At 36.0% G+C, this 6,192-nt stretch overlaps 1 pseudogene; it reads right to left on the bottom strand.

Annotated features, from left to right (window-relative positions):
• Positions 1–4,565: 4,565 nt before the first annotated feature.
• On the bottom strand, positions 4,566–5,508 carry LOC121034421 (40S ribosomal protein SA-like; annotated as a pseudogene).
• Positions 5,509–6,192: the final 684 nt, after the last annotated feature.

Below are 6,192 nucleotides of genomic sequence, written 5' to 3'. Positions count from 1 at the left end.
CTAGGAAAGATGAGAGACTATAAAGAGGAGTAAGTTCTCACTGAGGTCACTTCTGCCCCACTAGGGAATTAGAGTGCCAACGGATTAGGTAAATGGATCCTGTAGGATGCATAATTTACATGTATAATTTATATAATTAAATTTATACTTTATTTATATAATTTATATAATTATAATTTATATAATTAAATTAAAATTTTTCACTGTCCAGATACACAGTTGATATTACCTTAGATATTAATTATATAGGTTTGTGTTACTTAGAATTTTAATATGCTTTTACAACAACAAAAACAAGGCTCAATGCATTAGCAGCCCTTTCCAGAAAGGCTGAGAAAAAGGAAGTAAGAAAACAAAGCAGTGGGAATTCCACAAAATTAATTTACTAGATTGTTTATCAGAACTTTTAAGGATGATGTTGTGACATCACAACATATAATTTTATAGGTTAAGAGGACACCTCAAATTGAAGTTGAAGTTCATTCACAACCTAAGAATAGTGAATGAAAGGTAATAAAACATGACATGTGTTATCAAAGACCAGAACTTCCCCAGATAGGAAAGCAAAGATAATGAAAGTAGAACAGGTGAACTACTGGAACCAGAATTAGGCCTTAACAATGCACTTGATATGTCACAAGCTGCAGAGGTATGTTTTGTTGTGTTCTGCAGTTGAGTAATACTTTTATTTCCCTGGTATTCTTAGGCAGCCATTATTGGTGGCATTCAAACTGTCATTACCAATGGGTTTTAGTGAAGTTTTTACCTTCAGGAAGCTGTCACTAAAAACCAGACCAGATAAAAGATATATTAAGTGATGTGAATTTCCTTTTTTTTTTTCTATTAGTGTTTATGTTAGACTCAATCCAGTATCATTTGGTTGACTACAGAGCTTAAAACCACTCAGATCTGAATGCTTCAAATTCCCATCATCAGTAGCTTTTTATTGCTCCATTGAAAGATGTTGTTGTTAACAGGTTTTGCCCTTGACCAAAGTGATACACCAATTCAGCATTTCAAGTCCGTAGACTGTATTTGAAATCTTCTTCAACCAATTAACAAAACAGAGAATTTCATTCTGTCTAATATTGTTTGACATTGTTCCTTTTCTCACCCTGAAAAAAAAATTTAAAACAAGAACAAATTTAAACCCGAAACAAAATTAGATGGCCAAGTTGAATTACTGCATTTTAGAGGGGACCACAATTGTACTGAAGTATGACATGTAAAAGACAGTTTAGAGTTCAAATAATGTGTTTCAAAATGACCAAAGCTATGTAATCCCCACTCAGGTCAAAATACAGACCATGTAGATTAATTTGATTTCTACCATCATAAGATTAATCTTAAACTTAATTTAAGTGCAATTATACCAAATGTTCACTTTGATGTCTGGTTTCTTTTACTTAAAATTATGTTTGTGAGATTCATTTATGTTTTATTTGTTGTAACAATTTGTTTTTGTCACTGTACAGTATTCCAATGAATGAATATGTGAATAAGCCACATTTTAATTATTAATTTTACCAGTGAGGAACATTTGGGTAGTTTACATTTTGAAATCATTGGAGAAAAATTTTCAATTAACATTCTTGTAGATGTCTTTTGCTACACATATGTAATGCACACAGAGAATGCATCTGTCAGTTTTTATTGGCGTTAATAGACAGTTTTCCAAAATAATTATGTATCGATCATTCCAGAATGATATGAGAGATCAGTTGCTTTTCATTGTTATGTATGCTCTGGTATTTCAATATTTCTTGTGCTGCACACCTTTCCAAACTTTATTTTTTGATAAAAAATACATTAAAAATTTTTTAATGTTTCTTTATTTTTGAGAGATAGAGACAGAGTTCGAGCAGAGGAGGGACAGAGAGAGAGCGAGACACGGAATCTGAAGCAGGCTCCAGGCTCTGGGTTGTCAGCACAGAGCCCAACATGGGGCTTGAACTCACAAACCGTGAGATCATGACCTGAGCCAAAGTTGGTCGCTTAACTGACTGAGCCACCCAGCAGCCCCAGATAAAAAATATTTTTGATAAAAAACATTCCTAAACTGTAAGATTTGAATGTGCATATGTGGGCTACTAAAGGAAAAGATTCTTAAATGTGACTGAACAAAAATAGAGTCATGGTTGAATAGTAAAGAAGTATTATCTATCCTTTAATGAACTTTGTAACCAGAAATAGCCCTAGCTAAAAAGCAGAAAAAAACCCAGAGAGTATAAGACTGCCCTGAGATAAGTCAGAGTGTATTCTTGTCTTATAGCAAACAAGGCCTAGTAAAGGGGTTGACATTTCTCCACATAAAACTTAAGACAGTAATTATGGTCTTTATTGATGTTTCAGTATAATGAGATGCACAGAAATATTATTTATAATTTTACATTTCAGTCTATAACTTAGATATAAAAAGAAGTTTCCTGGTACATTTTTCCATGAAGCTTGACTATTGTCCTTCTATGAAAAAGCAAATAATGCCTGTTATATTTTAACAGTGAACATCCTGAGGTTTTTTTTTTTTTTTAGTCTCAAAATGAGAAATATTTGAGAAAAGAGAAAACTTGATTTTATCTCAAATTTATAGAAGATGAGATATTAGAATGAAACCAGAATAACAGAAAAAAACCCTGACATATCAAGAAATATTAGAGTTTAATATCATATTTCACCTTAGCAATATATAACTAGTATTTACAAAAAAAATCAACTATTGGTTTATTTAAAAAGTGGCACTATTTACTTTTCTACATACAAGATTGTGATATCATATAGTTCATTTCCTATTTGAGATAAGACTGACTCAGCTGAGAAAAAGGGAAATATCCTGCAATTTAAACAGAATATATTTCTGTTCTACTTAAGGATATTATAGATGTAACATAATAGCATAAAGAGAATCTCCTTTGAGAGAACAGCAGTTATAAATAGTGAAAATAGTTAATGGTTACAGTTATATATTACAGAGGGTGCAGATTAAGTAGACAAGGCTCTGGGCTGGGCTTTGAAGGATGGAATCCTATTTGTATGTCAGAAATTATTTTATTTTGTGACCTTGAACAAGCTGCTTAAATTCACTGCCTCATAATTTTCCATAAGCATAATGAGTTTAGTAGTACTTGTTCTTCCATTCTAAAGATTGATTGGAATGCTCTTTCAGAAGAGTGATTGTATATTAATCTCATTAGTGTTATTTTTAGTATTTCATGTCTTCTCCATAGTATAGTTTTATGAAAATACTTCAACAAGACTTTCCAGGAAAGATCTAACACTAATAGTCTGTGGTATCATAAATGATAAGAGTTGATGTTCACCTTAATACTTGTAGAACTAATAATAGAATCAGCCATGAATGATTTAAACAGTAATTCTGCTCATTAAATTAAACAGTTCATTTCCCAAATTTTATGCTTCATAGAAATTGTTTTTCTGCCTAATCAATCCTGTCATCAACTGAGCAATTAACTTGCCCATGGATATTCTGGGTGTTGATCTGTCATGAGCATTAGGTTTCCTTCCAAAAGATTAAATATTATAGTTAAAAAAATCTATATCTCTGCAATTATGTTTCCTCACAAGGAATCAATAACAGCAATGACTTGACCACTTATTTGGAGAGATTTCCATAAAGTATCTCATTTAATGTTATTTTCTTGTATAAAAGAATAAAACATTGCCTCATTAATAATAGGTATAGGTCTTAGAATATTTTTTTAAATAATGTTATAGCCCATATTCTTTTTAAACATTTTTAAAAATATTTATTTATTCTTGAGACAAAGAGAGACAGAGCACAAGTGGGGGAGGGCAGAGAGAGAGGGATACACAGAATCTGAAACAGGCTCCACACTCTGAGCTGTCAGCACAGAACCTGATGCGGGGCTCAAACCCACGAACCGTGAGATCATGACCTGAGCCGAAGTTGGATGCCCAGCCGACTGAGCCACCCAGGCGCCCCTAGGTCTTAGAATATTCTTAACACAAACTTAAATATTTTGAAAGATGTATGTATCGCCGAAAAATAGTGTGAGGCTGAAAGATAGCAACCCTGAAGCTCAGTTGGCTATGGGTTCAGCTCCAATCATATTCCTATTGCTTACATTTGAGACATCGATAGAAACATTTTAGACTAATAATGCTTATTTCTCAGGACTCTACAATATTTATATGTAAACTGTCCAATTTGTTCTAAGTAGAGGAAAATGTTTTCTTTACAATTCTAATTTCAAAATTTGAAGATTTGATAGAGTCTAAAATGAAATTCAGGTCCATGTTTTAAAATTTTTTAATGTTTATTATTTTTGAGAGAGGCAGAGATAGAATGCTAGTGGGTTAGGGGCAGAGAGAGAGGGAGACACAGAATCAGAAACAGGCTCCAGGCTCTGACCTGTCAGCACACAGCCCGATGCGGGGCTCGAACTCATGAGCTGTGAGATCATGACCTGAGCCGAAGTCGGACTCTCAACCCACTGAGCCACCCAGTCACCCCCATTTTTTTTTAACAAACAGTTTATTTTCCATCAACCTTCTTTCCATTTTGTATGCCTTTGTGGAAGAGCAGCTTAAGACCACTCAGTGGTTGTTCCTGCCCATTCAGTGGCTAGTGGCTAGAGGAGTGGGAGTTGCAGACCACTCATCAGTGGCAGGCTGAGCACTCCTGTCTTCAGTAGGGAACTGCTGAATAGGCACAGAGGGCACCTGGACGCCTTCAGACCAGTCTGGGACTTAAGGTCGAGTGGCCGTGAACTCAGGAGCTGGAGCAGTACATTCATCCTGAAATTCCTCTTTGATCACAGCCTTTCCAGCAGTGGCCTGCTCTTCCTTTTCAATCTCTCAGGATGTCTGTAGAAGTAGAGATCAGGCATGACCTCCCTTTGGTGTTCACGGGCAATAGTGCCATGCATGCGCTGAACTTCCCAGGCTAGCATCCACATCAGACAGACCCACTAAGTGAGCTCCCTTGCTGTTGCAAGTGATGGCAATGTCCACAGAGTACAGACGAGAGTCTGTGTTACACAGAGCAATGGTAGGCAGGTTAACATAAGACACCTCTGTGAGAGGCTGGTGGTCAGCCTTGGGATCAGTAACCACCAGAAGTCTCAGCTTCCAGAAAGCTGCCTGGATATGGTTAGTGTAGGTTCCAGAAATGAAGCAGCCAGCAATCGGAGTGGCTCCAGTAGTAGCAGCAAACTTCAGCACAGCTTGCTGGCCAGTATTCCTGGATAATATGACACTGACATCAGGCAGGTTTTCATTGGCAATAGTGGCATGAGCTACCAACAGAAGCCTTTCCCAGGTTCTCTTCAGATTTATGATGCAGGCACCATCACTTTTCCTTTTGTAGATGTGCTGTTCCATTTGGAAGTCAAGGTTGTTGCCACCTAAGTGGGTTCCTGCTACAAGTAATTTAAGGACATCCTCCTCCTTCATTGTGAAAGTTTCCCTTTTAGTTAACCAGGGGATGAAGAACAATGCCGTATGGACACCTCCTTGGGTAGCACAGAAAGGTTAGGTCTATTCTCAACTTCTGTACATTGTTAATGGTATTTAATCACATTCGTTTTACTTTTTTTGAAGGGGACTATTAGTTTATTTCTCTAATGTGTAACACACAATGTGAGAATAGATAACTAAGAACTCTGAGTGGAGAATGAATAGATGGATGTGTTTCCAGGTTTGCTTACAACAGATATGTTCTAGAGTCACAAAGAACCATCTTTCTTTCTTTACAATTTATTTCATATTACTTTCATATTTTAAAATCCCTGGGGTGCCTGGGTGACTCAGTCGGTTAAGTATCTGACTTTGGCTCAGGTCATGATATCATGGTTTGTGAGTTTGATCCCCACATGGGGCTCTCTGCTGTCGGTGCAGAGTCCACTTCAGATCCTCTCTCTCCCTCTCTCTCTGCCCTTCCCCCATCTCAAAATTAAATTAACATTAAAAAGTAAAATAAAATAAAATTCCTAACATGGCTGGCTCCCAATGGCATGTTATCATAAAGAAGATGAGTCACAATCTTTAAAAAATTTTCTAGATAAGAGAATTCTCAATTTCCATCCCTCTCCCAATTCCAGGTACTCCTCCTATTTCATGAGCACTAACTATATCCCAGATATTTTATAAAAGTCATTTCATTTAATCCTCAAAGCAACTGAATATACTGTACAAAAGCATTTTGTGTGTGTA

The sequence above is a fragment of the Herpailurus yagouaroundi genome, unplaced genomic scaffold (genome assembly GCF_014898765.1).
Source record: "Herpailurus yagouaroundi ecotype Mexico unplaced genomic scaffold, PumYag 160, whole genome shotgun sequence".
Taxonomy (NCBI): Eukaryota; Metazoa; Chordata; class Mammalia; order Carnivora; family Felidae; genus Herpailurus; species Herpailurus yagouaroundi.
The sequence above is the reverse complement of the archived record's forward strand: the minus strand, read 5'-3'. Positions and strand labels throughout refer to the sequence as shown.